At 39.5% G+C, this 22,020-nt stretch overlaps 1 long non-coding RNA gene across 1 annotated transcript in view; it reads right to left on the bottom strand.

Annotated features, from left to right (window-relative positions):
* Nucleotides 1-7,848: 7,848 nt before the first annotated feature.
* LOC122788345 overlaps nt 7,849-22,020 on the bottom strand; it is a 129,169-nt gene continuing 114,997 nt past the window's right edge. Inside the window, exon 4 of the long non-coding RNA XR_006362645.1 lies at nt 7,849-9,112. This is a non-coding gene — a long non-coding RNA (uncharacterized LOC122788345). The remainder of the gene's footprint in view (nt 9,113-22,020) is intronic.

Genomic DNA, 22,020 nt, shown 5'->3' with positions numbered 1-22,020 from the left:
TCACATTAATAACAATACAGTAAGAATGCAATCAGTTGTGACGGACTTGGGCACCCAGGTTGATAGCAACCTGACTTTTGACCACCATGTTGCATCCGTTGTACGGAAGGCTTTCTACATGGCCCATCTTATAAGCAAGGGTATTTCATCCAGGAGCAAGGAGGTCATAACATCCCTGTACCCCTCCCTTATCAGACCCATTATTGAGTACAATTCCCCCTTTGGCATGTACCTTGCCAAGCACATGCAGTAGTTGGAGAGACCACAGAGGTTCCTGACCAGGAAAATCCAGGGTCTCAAATACCTATGCTATACAGATAGGCTAAAAGCCCTGTCCCTGTACTCAGTCTCATACAGACTGTTCAGAAGTGATCAGTGTCTGGCATAAAAGGCTGTCTCAGACTCAACCATGATGGAGTTGCTGCATATCCATAAGTCAAACTCCACTCGCACAACCCACGAGCAAGGTCTCAACCTAGTCTGTGACATAAATAGAACTTACTGGTGTTATATATTTGTGTCCCAATGAATCCTCTATCTGTGGAATAGACTTCCTCTCCATGTCAAGCAGAGTACTTCTCTAGCCCTCTTTAAGAGGAACCTGGATGACTGGATGGGAAACAGAAAATATACCCCTGGGATCCCACCTGTGTCCCTGCTGGACAGAGAAAACAGGTGCTAAATTTGTGGGGATATGGGTGAAATTCTTGGCTAGGCTTATAAAGGTCTCTGGGCCAATAGCCTTGTATTGTCCTGTGAAGCCAAGAACAGCTATTGCCACTCTTTTCCTGCACACACAGTGCTTGTATCCATATAAACTGCAGCCACTACTCAAATGTGTTGTAGAAGAATGCAGAAGTGAATCATTGGTGTCCAAGCACTTGGTCTTTCTCCACGGCTGTGTGAGCATCTAGTCTGTATATTACGGTGTCAGCAAACTTAGCTACTCTAATTAAAAGCTCTGTCCCTCTACTCGGTGCAATATACACATATATGCTGTTCAATATTTGTGGTCATAATGGGTGAGCCTTTGTTGTGTTGGCTTAAATCCATATCACACTAATTTACTAATTGGGAGTTCAGGTCAGTAATGAGGATGCCCCAGAGAAAACAGGCATTCCCCAACTTATTTTGACTTTTTTTTTATTTTGCCTTACCATGCATGGTGGTTATGCTGTAATGTCATTCTGATGTGAACCGTGAATGTCCATCCATGGCATTCACACTGGCAATGTCTTTAGGACAACTGCTGTTCCATTCACTATGGTCACCTCTGTCTAAGCAGAACAGCCTGGTCTGTCTGGAATTTAGATCAAATGTGTTCTCCTCCTCCTTCCACTTAGCTACCCTAGCAATCATCCTGTTATGAAAAAATGCCATGATGTAGCTCTACAAATGTTAATAAATGGAATCCATAGATATAACTCAATACACACAACAGTCATACACACATGATGGGATGCTCACTTAATGCAAATGTATCTCACCCAGTACAAGTAGCCATGATACACAGCTTTGATGAGATTTAAATCAGTGCCTGCGTACGTTGTTAATGAGAACCCATAAGAGTTTGCTTTTTTCTGAATCCTGCACTATATAATGTGACTAACATTGGAATCAATATGAGAAATGTATTAGATCATACCACATGCCACTCAGTTTGCTTGTGGCCTAATGGCTGATCAGCTGTAAACAACAATGTCCAGCACGAGGGTAAGTCATACCATTCGCCTAACCTGACACTGTCTGCACAAGTACTTCACTGGACCTTTTCAGCAGCACAGCCACACATGTAAAAACCCATATGAATAAATTCAGGACTGCTATATGCACATGCTGCTGACCAAGCAAGCTACAAATATCATTCAGTGCATCTTTCAGACTGCAGGAAGGGAATGAAGTTGAAGTTGGATAAGTCTTGCATCACAAATGTGCAACATAAATTACTTACATTGTCATGGTAACAGTGTGTGTGGTTACAGCTGTGGTATTGTGTACTGTTTCTGTGTAGCTGCCCAGAGCTTTTACTGTATATTAACAGGGCAATCTACGCCAACAAATAAAACAAGGATGAAGTATAGACTTGTATTGCAGTGCATACCCCTTCTCTGAACAGGCTTCCTATCCGAAACAGGCAGTGTGACACCGTCTGCCTTTAAAAAGGAGCTTGACAACTTAATGGGTATTCATAAGTCCACACCTGGTATCACCAGCCCAGATCTCCTTGAAAAGAGAGGCAAGGTTTAATGACGGTACTGGCATTGCAGAATTAGTCTCTTTGCTCAGATGCTTTGTTACTCCGAAGAATATATGCTTGAACTCTAAAGGAGTATGCTGGATTTCTCTAACAAGAATGCATACTGTACTAGGAGGCCATAGTGACACACATCACTACACAATTCCAAAATGTTCTATAAACAAAAATGACCTTTCTGTATATGGCTTACATGGCAATTGAGGCATGCAGAGGTATGCATTGTGTTGCTCCTCCTATCTGATATACACACACATATTTGTTAGTGGTTTAGTACGACTGACTTATGTACAGTAACAGTAAAGGATAGAATTTCAACCTTTTACCACGTTCATAAGTATAACTGGCAGTTATGTTAAAGTATGTAGTCTGAAGTGGTATGTCATGCATGCATACATGCTTACACCATTTTGAAGTTGACACCAAAAGTTCAGAAAAATAGGCATCAAACTTCACATCTTATACATGATAAAGGCATCAGCAAGGGCAAACTTGACATAGGTTCATAGTAGGTTACTAGGCTAGCAGCCCTAGAGTCTTTACAAGCCTAGCCATGTTAATCCCAAGTATTCCCATTTGTTCTTTTTGGATATTTCGCAGAATGAATTTATGAACCAAGCAGGTCTGCTATCAACACCAGCTAGCCCTGTCCATGAGGGACATGGGTGCCATCCATGGATCAAATTTGCAGTCTCCCATCCAATTATCTAGATTACGTTGGAATAGGGTCAGTGAGGACCTCTGTTTTACATCAATAAGAAGTCTATTTCAGAGAAGTAGCGGTCTCTGGGAGAAGCATCTCTCTCTCCAGCATGTTCTGTTAATGTCACAAGCTAAGCTGAGATCCCTGGAGTGAGTGACATTTGTGCCATTTGATTTGCAGATGTGCATTTCCATTAGGGCAGGGTCAGAGATTGCCCTAAAGGTCAGGCACAACCCATCTCTCAGCAGCCTATAATGTACAGAGTAAAGTGACAGGGCTTACAGACTTGTTCACATAGATCATGGTTCGAGTCCCTGTATTTTCTTAGTGAGGAACCTTTAGTGTGTCTCCAACTGCTACAGGTATCTGGTGAAGTACATGCAAAAGGATGGATTATACTCTATTAGTGGTCTGATGAGGGTCAAGTACAGTGGAGATATAACATCCCTGACCTGGATGATATACCCTTGTGTATGAGGTGCACGACATAGAAGGCTTTCCTTACCACAGTGGAAACTTGGTGGTCAAAGTTCAGATTATCAACCTGTGTTCCCAAGTCTTGCAGCACTGGGTTGGAACTTGGGGGGGGGGTGTCAATACTGTAATTTGTAGGGAATTCCATTTTACCAAAGGTACTAATAATAATGCACTTTTTTTGCAGTTAATTTTAGACCATGGCTTTGGCACCAATCATTTGTTTGCGTTTGCCCATCTTGTAAAATACTGACATCATTGGGGGACTCAATGATTGCTCCCAGTTTACAGTCATCAGCTTTGGCCTGGACTTCTGAGAAATAGAAGCCAAAAGTAACGGGCCCAGCACAGACCCCCTGTGGTACTCCATTAGTGATGGGTCTACTGTGGAGGTGGAGTCACCAACTTTGACAGTGTGTGTTCTGTCGGTGAACCAATAAGCTACCCATCTAGTAATGCAAGGGTTAATCCCTAGCTGGGAGAGCTTCTCAACAATGCCAGATTGAGGAATTTGTGTCAAAAGCCTTGGCAAGGTCGAGATAGCCTGTGTGCACTGTATTACCTTCATCCATGGCTTTGCAAAGTAGTCTACCAGGTACAATAAGCATGTTTTACCCTTCAAGCCAAACTGGGTTGGGTCCAGCATTTGGAAGTCACCTATGTCCTTGCTGATAAGGTCCATAATTCGTTTGATGGCCTTGCAGATGAGGCTGGTTAGACTTATCAGTCTGTAGCTACCAGGGTGAGTTAATGGCCCTACCCTTTGTGTAGAGGGATTACTGTTTCTGTTCTCCATTCTGCAGGAATATAGCCAGTTCTCAAGCTATGATAAGAGAGAACACCAAGTGGGTCCATTAGGTCTTGTTTTAGATCGTTTAGTAAATAACCTGGGATAATATCTGGTCCCACAGAGGCCATGTTTTTGGCCTTGCTGAGCGCAAAGATGACCTGATCTCTAGAGATACTAGGCAGAGGGCTTGTGTCAGGTATGCTTTGGCATATGGTAGGTGGGGATGGGGGGGGGGGGTGAAGTTTGCGCTGAATCTGTCAGTGAGCAGGTTGGCGATTCTTCCTGTGTAGTACGCGTGATCCCATCTACAACCAGTTCGGCACATAGCTGGGCATTCCCTTTTAGACTTTGAAGGTAGTTAAAAAAATGTCTTATGATTTTCCTTGGTGAGGGATGCGATTTTAGTTTCATAATTTGCTTTAGAAGACTTTACAAGATTTCTGGTTTTCTTGTTTAGGCTTAGGAGGAACTCTTCCTCTGCAGAGTGATAGCACTCTTGCTTTTGGACAGCAGTTTCTTTCCTTTGTTACATAATCTGTTTATACCTGAAGCCCACCACGGTGGCTTGTTTTTATGGGAAGACCTGGTCTTGATCCTGTCACGCACAGCAAAGTTTATGCAGGGTATTTGCATACATTTCTGTATAGTGATCACTGATGTCTGTGATTGCAAGTGATATAAAAAACTTCATACCATCACTTAGTAGGCTGCAGTTAGCTTTGGTAAAGTTTTTTTTTATAATTTTTTCTTCCTGTGAGGGTGTCCATTCCAGTAATTACTTCAAACAAGGCTGAACTGTGGTCTGACTTAACCAGGGAGGGCATCACTCATGGGGAAGTACAGTGACCCCCCACCCCCATGTTGGTGAGTACTATGTCCAGAACATTAGAGCCCCTAGTGGGGGTGCAGACTATCTGTTCCACAGCATTTGTGTTAAAGTCCAGTAACCTCTGGGTGAGCGTGTTTTTTCTCATGTATGTCCCCTAGTCTATGGAAGGATAGTTGAAATCTCCCATGACTAAGGTGTTAGGGCTGTATGGTGAGGGATTCCAGTAGATCGTGATAGGTGATCTGCTTATCCTGGTTCATGTTGGGGGATCTGTAGCTAGCAATTATGTGGTATCGTACTTTCCCAATACTTAATTTGACATGGAGTAGTTCGAGAGAGTCATGGTGTTTGACCAGTCTCAAAGTGTATATGGTTATAATGAAGATGGATACACTTTCACCTTTGGTTCCTTCACACTCATTTTGAGGTATGAACATATAGAAGGCATTGTAGCCTTGCATGACAGGGGTGCTCTCAGCAGCCTTGAACCATGTCTCGGTAACTGCACAGATATCAGCATCCTCCAAGGGGAGGAGTGTTTCTAAGGAGTGCAGTTTTCTGTTTCAACTCCTAGTATCCTGAATTTGTCTCAATTAGATTTTATGTTGAAACATTTTTTGTTTTGATGTTGCCTAAAAAAGGTACTATGAGGGAGGCAAGAGCCTCCTTATTCAGCATTTCAATTCTGTCTGCCACATCACATTATGGTGGTGCTACCAATCAGAGCACAGAGTGCAGATAGAGACATTCAGTGAACATTGCACTGGAGTAAATGGTCAGTAGACAGAACTGTGAGTGAGCACATAATGTTGCTTTGTATATCATACACAGGCCTGACTAGCTCTCTCCAACTGTAACAGTACTTGCTGCAGCAACCATATTGGGAGGATGATTCAGAAATTAATCTGAGACAGATTGGTCAGCCTTCTGTGCACATAAGGCATGGTCCTCACACAGACATTGATTAATGAGTGACTGAGTAATGGCCATAATGTGTGACAGCATCACAATGGTAGAATTCAATACACAATACAGGAGCTGTTGCTAGGGAACAGGTGTGCACCACTGATTGCCTTTGGAATTTTTCTCATATTCCATGTGTTTGGCTCATCCAGATACACAAGGAAATATGATGGATGTGTCAGCACTGGTATCAGATTATATAGAGTGCTCAGACTATCTCATAATGTTTATATTGATAGAGTATTGTTTTACAAGCAAGGAATGGCCTAACACATTTCATTTTTGGAAAATGTCTGCATTCAATTAGTCAGGTGATGACGGAGTAAACTGGGGGTGGAGTTCATCTCAGATATTGATTAATGATGCTGAGAAGGGCACGCTACATCAAACTGACATCACTCTAACACTTTAAAATGTGACATCATTTAATTTGATGCAACATACAGCGTGGTTCATGACATCACACACACACACACACACACATACACAAATGTAGCCAACACCAATGCAGATTCCATTGTCGTACAAGACTGTTTTCAGTGCAAAAATATATGCTTACTTGTTACAAACAGAATAAACAGAATATCGTGATGAAGCCTCTTTACTAACAATATCAAAGGTTTGTGGCAATATGATGACTTGTTTGTATATTACTGGATAACTAAAGTCAACAAAGTTACATCTCATCTAGTTAAAACAGAAGGAACAGTAGTAATGACAAATCACCGGGAGTGGATAAATTTGGCATTCATGACAATCATACCAATCATACAGTAGCTAGTAGTATCATACACAGGGCATTTAAAAACAGTTTGTTACAGTTTAGAGACTTACCTTTTGCACCAGATCACGCAGTGTCTGCGGTGTTGTAAAGCACTTTCCTCATTTTAATTCATAAAATATCGGTCCCAGTTTGTAAAATATATTTTTTTCTGCATTGACACAAGTTGGCCTTTATCGCTTGTGATGTCTTTGCAAGAATAGCACAACAATGCATCCGTAGATTGTAATAAACGTACCACTGGACATCTGCGGAGGCACGCCCACTAAAGTTAGTGGACACATCCCTAAGCTATTCCTATAGTAGCATTGATTAGGACTAAATACATTTATTTGGACCATGTAACAAAACTTGCAACGCTTTTTTTTCAATTTAAAAACAGCTCAGGTAAATAAGGATGCGGGGGATGTACTGGAACACTTCAGTCACTGTATGCCACGATGCATAAATAGACTGTAGTACAGCACTTTAAAAACATCCTTTGCAGGGAGGCCTTATTCCCACACAAGTGTGTCTGCAAACAAGAGATTTCAATGGATGTGGACAAGAGAGTATTCTGTGCGTGCACACTGCATTATGTAGGTTTGCAAACATTTAACTAGATTACCTTTGTGTCGATGCATTGGCATGTAACAGAGTTAATTTTCTGTTCTATACTAGGTTTGTATTCCAAATGTATACTTATGCAAATTTCTGCATGCACTGAGAACTATTACTGCACAGGTTTAAGTGCATTTTTTTTATTTTACAGTTCTGATGACACCCAGCATTTTAATGGTGGCAAATTTGAGTTCATACAGTAAGCTGAATTGCACTACTGTAAATTTACCACAGCTGACGAACCCAGTTTAAACAAATATTTCTTAATTTTCAGTTTCATTTACAGGAACAGTATAAATAACATTGCATACTTTCTATGATGACTGTTGTGAAACTGTACACAGCTATAAATTAAAAATGTATCTGTATTAAAAGAAAATTAATTCTTTAATAACATAAAACAGCAAAGCCAATGGCATACATTACAGCAAAAACTCTCACAGCATCACTGTCAATTTCTTGCACTACTTTATCTAGGGCTGAGGCAAAGCACCTTTGGTGTTACATTTGTGAAAGTTAATATGCAAAGTACACACTGACAATCTTCCTTCTGAAATAGATTTTAACAAGCATTTCATACAGACATCTCAAACTGTAGCCTGGGGAAGTGCCTTACAAACAAAGTAATTTGTCCGAGATCACCTCACATGTAAGATGCCAACTTACTGCATGCATCTTCAAAAGCAAAGGTCACAAAAAAAAAATAAATAAAAAAGCATTGACCAAAATACAGTGTAACAAAAAATCCTAAGTATGCCACAGGTTTAAAGGCGCTTTCTTTAAGAAACATTCTGCTTAAAATGGCAAATCTGCCAAGTTGCGAGGACAGACATAGCTGCAGGCTTCATGCTGAGAATAACATATCTTAGGGGAGACGAGGAGGTATTGCTTCAGCTTCCTTCACCTGCCAGCTACTATCTTCAACAATGCCATTTGCATTTGGAGTGGAGGTCCCTGAGGTGGGGGAGGCATGTGAAATATACCTCATCAGGAGTCATCATGTCGCCCAAATGCCCTTCAGATGAAGGTGACAACAGGACACAGAATGCACAGTGACTACTGCTCAAAATGTCTTTTCCTTGCTGCATGCATCTGTGATCACTATATGTGAAAGCTTTTACAATGATTTAGTTTAAACCAACAGTAATGTTGTTTAAAAGCTGAGACATTTAGTGTGTGAACCACCCGCAGAGAGAAATACACAAAGAGATGGCTTTTTTCAAATTAGGGTTTTAATTGAGAATTCTTCATTGCTCACTCTTCATCAAAACAAAAACATTATACAATGCAAATGTACCAGCTGTTCTCAAAGAACTCAACTGAGAACAATAGTAATGATTCAAAGGAATATAAGAAATGCAAGATACTGTACTCCTTTGCATCATATATAGCGTAGGCGAATCATTCAAGAACAGGTTCATAAGAACAGAAAGCGTGATGAAAGACAGTAACCTGTGCTGGATTGCTACTCATTTGTATGTAAATCCTTTAAAGAGGAAATGACAGCCTGCTAAATCCATAAAACAATAAGAGAGTTCTTATCTGCCTCAAATTCAGCTGGAAGTAGCATTTCTTTCTAAAGGATATTACCGCTAAAATAGTACCCATTTCTGAAAAAAATGGTTTATGATGTGTTTTTCTTTGTTATGCACAGCCATGCAGTATTGGTTTCTAACTGCCTTGCAAATACGCAATGAGTGATTTATCCTTGTGATAACCTAGAATAGAAACAAATACAATGTTCAAAATCAGGTCAGTATGGCAGCAGTGGGAGTTAAAAATAACCAGCTCACAAAAAATTGTTAAAAAACACTCAGATATACATACAAAATCATTGCATAAAAATAAAAAGCAAATATAGCTGTTTGCTTAAAATGTTAGCAAAAATTAAGTCTCAGTTACATGTTATATTACTACAACAAAAGTAAATTTCTGAACAGCAGTAAAATATTGGGCTGTGACATGGTCATAAATTGGATTAATAATGTAGAAAAGAGACAGTAAGAACAAACAGGTGACAGTGTATATACGAGATTGGATAAAAACACTGCAAGACTGAGACCGGTTTATCATGTAAACATAGCGCTTAATGAATTTTGGCATGACAAAGCTGTGTGCAGCTTTTAGAGTGTTTGAAATGTAATTATCCCAAGGACATTCCCTGCTTCAGCTACCATTTAACGCTTAAATCTATTTTAGTAACAAAGATTATTTTGTATTAATGCAAAGCAATAAATTAAAAACATATAGAGTATAAATGTTCCTAATTATTGTATCAAAATGGATGACCCACTATCTCAATGTGTTTACCTTATGCACAAATGGAGTATATTGCCTAGCTCCTTGGCATAGAAATAGAAAGCCCTGATTACAGACCATATGACTTGGATTTGACTAGTAACCAAGGAACCGGAGGAGCTGATCAGGCGAGGTGGTGGTGAGTGGATAACACAGGCTCACCCATCCTAGGAGAGGGGCCTGATCAGCAGCACTGGTAACACCTAGTAGTGGTTTTGTGAAATTCACCAAGTGCATTGACGTGACATTGGTCGACCAAGCAGGACTTCATACTTTAGCTAGACTGTAATTCTTGCTTAAAATCATGCACTTGTCACTGAGATGGCACTGCAGACCCTACTTTCATGGTATGCACATCAGTCCACCAAGGGGAAAGGAGTTAACAATGCGAGTGAAAATCTCATATCTGAATAAGGATGAATTCTCACAAATCCCAACAATCACCACGAGTACCTGTTGTCTCTGGAGACCAGGGAGCGGCAGGATGAATGGATCAGACAGGGAGTAAGAGCTTGACAGTCATGGAAGCCTCAGAGGGTCAAAAAAAGAGATGCAAGAAAAAACAAAGCAAGAATATTGGTGATAAAGGTTGGGTACATAAAGCATACAAATTACGGTCTCCCAGTATAAAATGTTTATCAACTATTATACAGAAGAAAAGGAAGCATTTTTAGAGAATATACTAAACCCTGCAAGTTATATGGGAAACGTTAACTCAGGGGTAAATTTATTGACAGACCAAAGAAAAGAAACCCTTGAACTGGTAGGAAATAATAAACTTCCATTTTTTGCATTTATATCTAAAAGGCACAGTGCTACTGTAGATCGCTACGTAATCAAGGTAAAATACAGAGATGAGGGAACACTTACAAGATTTAGAAATCTCCTAAGATTAAATAAATTGCCAAAAGAAGGACCAAAGAACACTAATTTCTGTATAGTCTTCTTTTCTTTGGGCACCACTACCATTAACAGGTACGAAATATAGGAAAATGTTAATTGTTCTAACAATGAGCAAGAGGAATACATGTTAAATCAGGGATAAAAAACCCAATTAATGATGCAATTAAAAGATGCAGAAAGGACTTTGAATGAAATGCTGTAATAACTAATTAAGCAAATGGCCATAACAGATGAGGTATTTTTTGATAGCATTTCTATAAACAGGATAATAATGTAATACTAGTTGTTACTATCTGTAGAATTAAACATCTAATGAATCCTCCTCCAATGGAGATTAAACAGATGATTGTGCCTATCATGCTGGTCTTACATGAGAACTTCAACAACATGTGTAGGAGTCAAAGGACCTGAAGGGATGATGTTTAGGTTATACATTATACATAACCACTGTATGAATTGATGTACAAAGCAGAGTGCAAAATGTAGTTGCACACACTTCACACATTAGAATAATGCCTTGTAAGAATTGCTCTAATAGGCACACATCACCCTTATCCCTGTGTACTGGAGAAGTGTTTCACAGCACATCACTATTGCGTTGTGTCATGTGTGTTGTGTTTTTACGTGTATTTAACATATTTAAACATTTGATACTATCAAGGACATGTTACATTTCATGTCATTCCATAATATTTACAAAAACTCCACTTTGCCTGACCCTTTTCGATAACTTTATGCAGACATTCTTTTGTAAGAATAATGGTATCCTGCGTATTTTGTCTTGCCTCCCAATCCAATTTTTGTAAACTGGTTATAGTAATGGCCACATTGCATCTTCAAACAACATATGTAAATAAAGTTATGCTGCCAGAACTGCCACTGCAATACCAATGGTAGTGTCTGTTGTGCATATTGTGATGTCAATCACCCAGTGCTCCTTACTACTAGAGCGAAGCATTCTGCCACCTGCATGGAAATGTCAGGAACATAGCACATCACCCAATGAATACCACAATGTAGATTTTTCACATTACTGATATTATTTATGAGTTATGTTTTAAGGTGCTAGAACTGTATGCTTTTGTGTACCCATTAACACATGTAAAGTCCACGCACACTGCAATCAATCTGAAAGATGTGGGTAAATTCTGATGTAAGATGGGTCCACATTGGTCACATCTGTTCACACCACACTGGATCCAAGTAATATCACTGTGCAGTTCTGAAGGACACAATAAAATAAGTAGCGGTGCACATTATGGGATGCCTAATATATTAGTACTGAAGCACAATGCCAGGTCTGCATAGCCTGATTCCACGCTTGTCACTGCAAGATAGTAGCAGCATATTGTCCAACCTGTATGACTACTTGAAACTTCTTTAGTACAATGTTCTGTGTGGACAATGAGAATTATCACTCTCATATTGGAAGAGGTATGCCTTTTATCTTGCTGTCCAAGTAACTATTGAGTAGTATTTCCTGTTAAAGTAAATCCACATCCAAACAATTTTGGTTACCGTTCCTTGTAAACTTGTACGATTTTAATGTTTTGGGCCTGAATCATGGCCAAAATATTCCTTAATGAATCAACCACAGGATTTCCCAAAAAAATGCTACGTCTGCTGTTGTCATCCATCAAACTCCTTGCTGGTGAAGATTGTGGTGGCAGAAACCTGGGCATGACACATGACAGACCAGATTTCTCTGTCTTCATCAGTATCTCGTATCATTTCTTACTTTCTGTATACAAGTATATTTTTACCATGCACATTATCTAATGCTTAATTTTTTGATAATGTGCAGTGTGTGATGATTCTAGGAGGTGTGTGTGTCTGCAAACAAATGTTTTTTTTCAGGTTTGGGTAATCCAAGGGCTAGGGTACGGGATAGCGCTTGTTGCATGAGTGTGTTTTGTAGTGCTAGTGTGGGTCTCTAGGTTATAGGGTTAGAGTTAGGGTTAAGTTGCTTAATAGCATGAATGGTATATATGTGAGGCAGTGTGCATGTGTATGTCTTTCACCTGTCTTGATCAGTAATACCAAAACTACTTTGCCTAAGACTAGGACAACATGTTTGACTGGGGTTAGGTGTATGTCTAGCACACAAGTATGGTGAGACAGGGGGGGGTGAAGCCCCTCTGTACACCTTACTCATGAGCAAGAACACTAACTCTGTCCCTAACTCCAGCCCATCAGGGCATATTACTCTACTAAAAACCCTTTCCCTAAGAGTATCACTGTTCAGCAAAATAGATCTGTCTGATTCTAGTTTTTTTTTTCCTTTGTGCATTCGGTTTTCACTTTTTCTGATTTAAACTGACCAGCAGAAATTATGTTTTGAATGATATTTCAGTACATTGACAAATGGAAATATACAGATGTATTTGAACATGTACATTTACTGACATATGCAAACATATGCATCGGTGTATATAAATAAGGGTATTCTAATATTTGTATCAATTGGTTTTAATAATTTCTATCTTTAATGTCTTCCTTTACCCATTCATTAAATACATTAGCACATCCATTTGGTCTTCCATAAACTGAAGGCAATCTCTTCAACCACAGCCCGAGTACTGGTTTTGTCCCTGCTGAATAGAAAATAGCAATCATCATTCCCCTTCATGAAGGGGGTACAGCAACAGACCCTGGGAGCTACAGACTCATAAGCTTAATCAGCCTTATCTGTAAGGCCATGGAACAAATCATTATGGACCTTATAAATAAGGATGTAGGTGATCTCCAAACCCTTGATCCGACACAGTTTGGCTTTGTCAAAGGTGGGCCATGCCTGTTAAACCTGGTCAACTTCTTCAAAAACATCACCAGAGCCACAGACAAAGGCAAATCTGCACATACAACCTACACTGACTTAGCCTAAGGCCTTTGACATAATTCCACATTTGGGCATCATTGATAAACTCTCCCAGTTGAATATCAACACTTATGTCGTTAGGTGGGTTGTTAACTGGATCACCAACAGATCACACTCAGTCAAAATTGGGGACTTTACCTCAACCAGCAGACCTGTCACCAGTAGAGATCCACAGGGGGTCAGTACTGGGGCCCCCTATTGTTTGCAATATACTTCTGAGAAGTTCAGGCCAAAACAGAGGAACTGTTGCTGACTAAGTCTGCAGACGACTGCAAATTAGGTGCGATCATTGAATCCCTAAACAATGTCAATACACATCAAGAGGGACTTGCACAAACCAATGATTGATGCCAAAGCCATGGACTCGTACTCAATGCTAAAAAATACATCATCATCCCCTTTGGTAGAAACAATATCCCTGCAGACTATCATATAAATAATAATACTCTAAGTAACAACTCGGTAGTGAAAAACTTGGGAACACAAGTCAACTGTAGCCTAAACTTTGGCCAGCATGTGTCTACTGTGATAAGGAAGGCATTTTACGTTGCACACCTCATTAGCAAAGGCATTGCCTCAAGCGAAACAGGTCATAATGCCCCTGTACTCAACCCGCATCAGGCCAATAATGGAGTACAATACTTTTGGTATGTACCTTACCAGGCACCTGCAGCAACTTGAGAGACCTCAGAAATTTTGAACAAAGAAAATTCAGGGTCTCCAGCACATGTCATACACTGACAAACTGAAGTCACAGTCGCTGTACTCAGTGTACAGACTACTTAGAAGAGACTTGTGTCTGGCCTACAGGACAATTTTGGATCCAAACCTAATGGAAATGCTGCAAATCCACAAGTCAAATGGGACAAGAGTCACCTGATCCAGGGACCTTAACCTGGCCTGTGACATAAACAGGACCTGCTGGAGAGACAGAGGTTGCCACTCCTCTGGAATAGGCTATTAATTCACATCAAACAAAGCCCCTCTATGATCCTGTTTATATGTAGCCTGGATGACTGGATAGGAAACCATAAATTCCTGCCGGGGATTTCACCTATGACCCTTCTAGATATGGGCAGTCATTGCTAAACAAGATCTCGAGTTTAGGCACGATCCTTTATATTGGGTTTCACTAGTACTATATCGGGTATACATGGCTACGCTTATGAAGACATTCAGGTCAATAGCCCAGTAACCACCTATGAACCTATTAAAATTTTAATATAACCCAGCACCATCAACTTCCAAGAACACTAACTTCAATTATTTCTTTGTCTTGGGTCATCTGTAATGGCCTTCTAACATTTTTCGTCATCAGCTATACCCTCCTACTGACAGTTTATCCTTTACACATTACAGTCATGTGGTCTTCTACTTCATAAATCATTTCATCCTTACTATTTTTTCTCCTCCATCTATTTTCTCAATGGTTTGGTTAAAATTCCCCAATCACATTTTCTCAAGAGTATCAATAAATGTGGCATAACTTTTGATAAGGTACTCTTTTTGTCAACAGTCACTGAAGCATAACCTAAAAGTTCTCAACTTGCAGCCATTTCTATTTTTTTACCAGGACTAGAATTCTTGCATTCTTCTCTTCCAGAATTCCAAGAAAATTTCCTTTCAATATTCATCTAAATCTTTCACTCTTGTGTCTATACAGGTATCTTACCATCAAGCATTATAACTTTATCCATTTCCTGTAATGTTGGTAAAAACAGTACACCTTCATATCTCATTGATATACTATTCCCATTTACGGACACACCTACAGTAATTTTTCTTATCAACCTCAATTTCCTATTTCTTTTTGTCTCTTTCTGCCCTTAAAAATTCCCCTACCCTACTTCTGCAAATTCTCCTACCCTAACCTTTCAGTTTCCTCATCATCATAATTCTAACTAGTCACAAATGCCGTCACGTTCTCCTCATAATGGGGTGCATCTTGTTTGTGCTTTTACATTTTTTTTACATTTTGCATTTCTGATGACATAATTAATTTCAATAATTTAATATTATATTTATAAACAGTCCATCCAGTGATGTCTTTCATTTCCAAAAAATGGACATTTAACCATACTTTTCTATATCCTCTTTTACCACAGTATTGACAACTTCATTTGGTGCAATTCACAATTAAATTTGTTTGGTGCAATTCACAATTAAATTTGTTTAAACACGATGCTAATAACAAGTCCATGGCTGCCTCCTATACATTATAATATGATTCATTTACACAAATGGCACTGGGTATATGTTCCATCTTTGTGTTTTCAACAAGAGTTATGATACAGCCTCATACTTCCCCCTCTTCAAAGATCCATTGCTAAACAGAGAACCCTAAACAAAAGAAATGTGTGTATTTAGTTAGTTAGAAATCAGGTTTAGTATTACTAACCCAAGGATGCTTTTAGACATACATAGTATATAAAGTACAACAGTATGCAGTAATGAAAAGGTTTGTAAGATCCATTAGGAAAACAAATGTGAACATTATTAGATTACAGTTGGTTCAACACATAGCTCAAAATTGATAAGACTCTTAAGCAACAAAGTAAAACAAGCATTCGCCTTTTTTGTCAGCCGTGAGTAATGCTAATTTACAAACTGCATTTGATTCCCATTTACTGAGGACAGTAGATAATAATTATGTCTAGGACTAGAATGAAAAGACACTTTACACCTTTACATGTTAAAGTTGATGCATATTAACCAGTCCCCAGATTAAAGAGATACGTATTTAGATTATTTTTGTCTGTAATCGATCTATTTACATACAAATTTATTTAAAAAACATATCTGGCTTCAGCTGAGTAATCTCTTTCACTAAGAGGTAAAATTATTAAATACGAAATATTGACAAAAGTGGTGTACTGAGAAAAACAACATTTTTGTTAATATACATAAAGCAGCTGCAAAAATTGTCTTTTGGCTTCTCCTGTTATGGGTCACCGCAGTGGATCAATGGTTCGCAGATTGACTGGCAGTGAAGTTTTTATGGTGTCGAGTTGCCAGCCCGGTGACCAACTTTCACAGAAGGCACACATACCCACCTACTGCATGCCTTTAAAATTCATTCAACCACAGGGAGGACATGTAGACTCTGCACAGAAGGCACTACAGCCAAGAAATGAACCGGAGAAAATCTTGCTGTAAGGCAACAACGCTAACCGCTGCACCATCTCAGCCAACATCACAGAAGCAGCTACAGCTGTATATTTGCTCAAAATTATTTTTTAAATACATTTATGGTAGTTTTTTGTTGGATTTTTGGGAAGATAACAGTTGACAGTAGCACAGTTGCTAAAAAATTTTCAACCTACTCATTGTTGAAAATGGGTTTTTGGAGTGAGATAGCATCTGATTTTTGAGACTAGATTATGGTGTTGTTTTGACTTTTAATTTTTAAGGAAGTGGTAGTACATTTTATACAAGGAAAGGAAGCAAAGTGTCTGTGTTATAACAATGAACCTGTTAGCCTTTTGTAGATTAGTACAATAGTGGTCTTAACTTTGGAGAGATGGCTAAACCTCCAGATACTGTTAATTGCCATTTGAATGACTTGGCAGTTAGTACAGAGTGTTAGGTTTGTGAGTGGTAGTTTCTGTTGCACAGGGGTTGATTCCCTCAGCTTTCATTTGCCTACTGTGTGACCTGTAGCAAGTCACTTAACCAGACAGTACTAGGGGCAAATAGGAATTTGGGCTAAGACTCCTGAATGGTCCCCTGGACTGCAGTCCTAGAAACAATTTATTTTAGCTTACTTTTGTTTACTGGGATGGTCCAAGTGGGTGACAACCCATTTTCAGTGGAGGCCCGGGGAGAAGAGCTCAAGTGACAATTACAAAAAAATACAAAAATTATTCATAAGCCCAAAAAACAAGATACACACATCACAGGTGTACATTCAATCACAGAGATTACGTTGATTACAAAGTAATTGAAAATAATATCACAATTAGAACATAGCAATTAGAACACAATCTATAAGGTGCCAATTAGAACACTGTTCAAGATTCAGTCTTCAGAGTCTTCTAGTAGACTAGAGGGAGGGGAGGAAGATTTAGAAGTGAAGAGTATTTAACTAGCATGATTGTCATTGCAGTGAGGGATAGCTGGGGAGAAAAGGTAGGAGAGAGAGTAAGTAGAAGAATTGGGAAGAATAATAGAGAAGTAAATAAGTAGATGAATGGGAGGTAAAGAGGTGAGGGGACAGATTAGTATACGCTAGATAGAGGGTAGTAACTGGAGAGAAGTTAGAAAGGTGAAAAGAGCTGGATGGAGATGGGGGGGATAAGGAGACAAGAGTAATAAGGAGTGAGTGTTGACGATTAAACCTTAAAAGATTGTTTGTACTATGCTACAGCTTTTCTCCCCAGGCCTCTGGTGAAAAGGGGTCTTTGTGTCCAGCCAGCCTTCCCCAGTAAACAAATGTAAAATGCATAAATTATGTGGGAAAATGAATGCCACTACAGGTAGAAAATTTTCCAACCAGGGAACTGCTTCATTAATACCCAAGGCTTTCCTTACTTGAGAAAAGCACTTGCCAGTGGCACAGAATGGCTTGAACAGGGCATTGACTGTTTATTACTGTCTCTGTATAGGAATTTAGAAGGCAAGGGTTGATCTAGTATAAAACCCAGATATCTATACTGTGAGACTACCTTTACCAAAATATTTTCTGAATTAGTTATTAACTGGGGACTAGTTAGCTTTTGCATGGTGCATGTAATATCACAGCTGGTTTATTTGTATACAGCAATTGTTTAGTGTTATGAATTATTTGCAAATATTACTGAAATATATCTGAAGTTTTTTTATTATTAGTGAGTGCTGAGGAGGGTGGTCTGTCACAGTATTAAGTCATCTGCACATATTAGGATACTTGTAATTTTTTACAGCGATAGTAATACTGTTTATGGAGAACAAGAACAGGGCAGGGCCTAGTCTTGAAATATAACAGCTGAGAATGTGCCTTTTATTGGGGTATTTTGGGAAATTCGAACCTTGAATGTTTTTGGTGGAGGCAGTCTGTGAAACAGTGGATGGTGCTGCTACCAAAGCCTATTCCTTTTGTAAAGCTTTAGTGGTTTACACTTTAGAAAGTTTGGTTAAGGTCAATATACTATCGCTTAAACAACCTTTCTTAATGCATTTGAAAATCTTGTCAACTACTGTATAGAAAGCTGTAAACGTATCATGTCCTGACTTAAATCTACATTATACTACACTTAAAAGGCCATAATACAGCTCTCTACTGCTTGGAAATGAAATGGGTATTAAGCAGACAAAGGGGAAACTGAATGCGGTGAGGGTAGCAGAAACAAAGCAGTTGATGTAAACAGGATTTACTGTTGGGGTGGACGTTGCCTGCAAACAGAGGTTTAGCCTTTATTGGGTTTTACTATCAAAGTAAGGTAGGTTCTTAATGATTTGTCAGAAGTGTCTATGTTGTAAGACACCACAATTGCTAGATTTTCAGGTAGGAAAATTGGCTTCTCTAATGCATATTTGTGTCCAACTGGGAATATAATATAGTACAAGAGAGAGAAATGATTCCATAGCTAGGGTCTAGCAGCTGGCATCCAGATCTAAAGCTTTCTACCGTTATCTAGTCCACTGTCCACTACTGCAGGGTTTGATTCTTACAGCCTCCGTTTGTCTACTGCTGATCACTTAACCAGACAGAACCTTAGACGAAAAGGGGTTCCATGTGGAGGAGTCACTTCTGAAATTATTTATTTATTTTTTTGGGGGGGGGTTAAATCATCTGAATTAGACTACAGCTGTAGCGCAAGACATCCTGCTGGTTTTTTAATCCTAGTAGGCCTATGCTGAAGTTGTGTATGATACCTTTGTTTTCTGGTGCTTGCTGTAAAACTTCCTTGACAGTGGCCTCAGACAGATTAGGATTAGAAGATGGAAGGATGCAGTAAACAGCTGATAATAGTTTGGTATGTTGGCAAAAGCTGAGAAACAAGTAGCCAGTTAAAGCATTTTCAGTGGAACTTGCGTTTGTAGCAATTAGTTTGATGACCTCTCTGGAGTCTTTTGACTAGCAGCATATTACCATTTCCCATTTGGTGACCTAGTATGTCACTTTGAAATGCCTAATATATACAAATATAACTTTTGAGGGGCAGATATTGCCCTTCAGCCATGTTTTTGAAAACCCTACAACATATGGTTTATTTATATTAGCCAGTATTCAAGGGGATCTTTTTAACTCATAATGCTTTCACGTTTATTTTAAACCTTTTTCTAAAAGAGAGGCATAGTTAGTGCTTGCTTAGCATTTAGTAAATTAGGAGTTTAGTGATACTGAACATGTACATTGTGAGGGATGCCAGGGAAGTTGTGAGGGGTGATGGACCTGGGTTAGGTCTGAAGAGTCCACTATGTGTAGCTTAAGGATTGCTACATACAGAGGCACTGGTAACTTATCTGATTTGGTTATGGCAACAGATTCTTTGATAGCAGCTTAATCTTTGTGCAGAAATTATGTATACTGGGGAAGGGCTATATTAAAAGGGCTGGTAAAAAAGTAAAAAGTAATAGAATGTTTGTAAGTATCTTTAGGGGTACAGAATAATGTGTGGGTAGAATAACATGTGTGGGAATTATTTGCATATTAGTGTCTTTCCATAATGGATATTTGGCAAACCCAAGTTGTGGAAAACTATTGTTTAACTTAATGGGAAGAGAACATGACCAGGTAAGTTAAACTAATGTATTTTTTTATTTTCTTTTAAACCAAATAAAACCTAAACAAATTATATTCTAATCAATTGCAATTTTATCTTCAGTCACTTATAATGTTTTCCCTATAATGACAATCTAAAAATGGTGCAGAGACTATTTTAATATATTTTTTTTAAAAATCACTTTTTCCATAAACTGACTTATACCTCATTTCTGCTGTAACGGTATCATCTGATGGACCAAGCCTTTAGAAAAAGTATCATGAATTTTACTGCCCCTCTGTATTCTACTTATCTGTTTCTGCACACCCTTTTGAATATCACATATTTATGTCATTCATGCTCCCAAAAAGCTGAACTGAAATACTACATGCATATGGCAGGGTCAGTGGTACAACAGGTAGCACATTCACATTTGGTGCAGAAGACTGTGGGTTCTATTCCCACATCAGGTAGAAGGCTTGTTGACACTGCAGTGGTGCATAAGGGGGTGCTGCACTTTTAAGAGTGTGTCATCCTTCAGATGGGCATTAAACTGAGAAATGTACTAATGGCTGATGTCCCAAAATAAGAAAGCCTCCTTGCAATCACTGTTTACAAATATCTTTTCCCCCATCATAGGTTCATAGGTTCATAGGTTCATACTAGGCTATCTGCCCGAGGGCATTTACAAGCCTAGCCCATCGTTTTGTGGCTTACGCCACCCCTTTAGTATGGGGAACTATACCCATTATTTTGCTGTGCCTCTGTCGAGCAGTGACACTGAGGTAATCCCTGGGGTATATCTGCGATCTCCCATCCATTGGTCAAGATTTCTCTTGAACAAGGCCAGCGAGGTGCTCTGCCTCACATGTACCGGGATTTTGTTCCACAGCATAGGAGTCTTTGGGTGATGAATCTATCCCTCCAGCACGTCCTATTAATAGCCGTGTCAAGGTTTAAGTCTCCGCCCTTGTGGCTCTGATGGATCTAGATTTTTGAGGTGAAGCATATTCATCAAATCTGGGTTTGACATGGCCTTGTATGTTAGGCAAAGGTCACCTCTGAGCAAGCGGTGGCGACTGAATAGAGCTGGAGTTCTTTCAGTCGGGCAGCATAGGACAGATTTTGAGACCCTTTATCCTTTTGGTGAGGAACTTTTGTGGCCTCTCCAGCTGCTGCAAGTGTCGGGTCAGATACATTCCGAATGGGGCATTGTACTCAATCATTGGTCTGATGAGTGATGAGTAAAGGGAGACTATGACCTCCCTTGATCTAGATGAGAATCCCTTCATGATAAGGTGGGCAATGTAGAAGGTCTTCCTAACTACTTTAGCTACATGGGTGTCGAATGACAGACTACTATCAACCTGGGTCCCCAGGTCCCTGATAACTTCTTCTGTGCTCAGTGGATTGCCACCTATTTGGTAGCTAGGGGTAACCTTGTTTTTCCCGAAGGGTATGACTATGCATTTTTGGCATTTAACTTTAGGCCGTGGCTCTGGCACCAGTTATCCGTTTCTGTGAGACCCTTCTGAAGGATATCTGTGTCAGATGTGTTTTCTACTATGGCGCCCAGTTTGCAGTCATCTGCAAACTTTGTCAGCCATAACCCTCCTGTGTTTGCTTGTACTTCGGAAAAGTAGATGCCAAACAAGAGTGGGCCCAGGACTGAGCCCTGTGGGACACCACTTGTGACAGGCTTTGAGTCTGACATGGCGCCAGCAGCTCTGACCCTGTGGGTTCTGTCTCTCAGCCAGTTTGCAACCCATCTTGTGATGTATGGGTTGACATTTAAGCTGATGAGTTTTTCAATGATACCCGAATGGGGTATTGTATCGAAGGCCTTAGCCAGATCGAGGTAGGC

Source organism: Protopterus annectens, chromosome 13.part0, assembly GCF_019279795.1.
Source record: "Protopterus annectens isolate FY-2018-M chromosome 13.part0, PAN1.0, whole genome shotgun sequence".
Lineage (NCBI taxonomy): Eukaryota > Metazoa > Chordata > Ceratodontiformes > Protopteridae > Protopterus > Protopterus annectens.
Note: the sequence above shows the minus strand (reverse complement) of the source record. Positions and strands in the feature narration are given on the sequence as shown.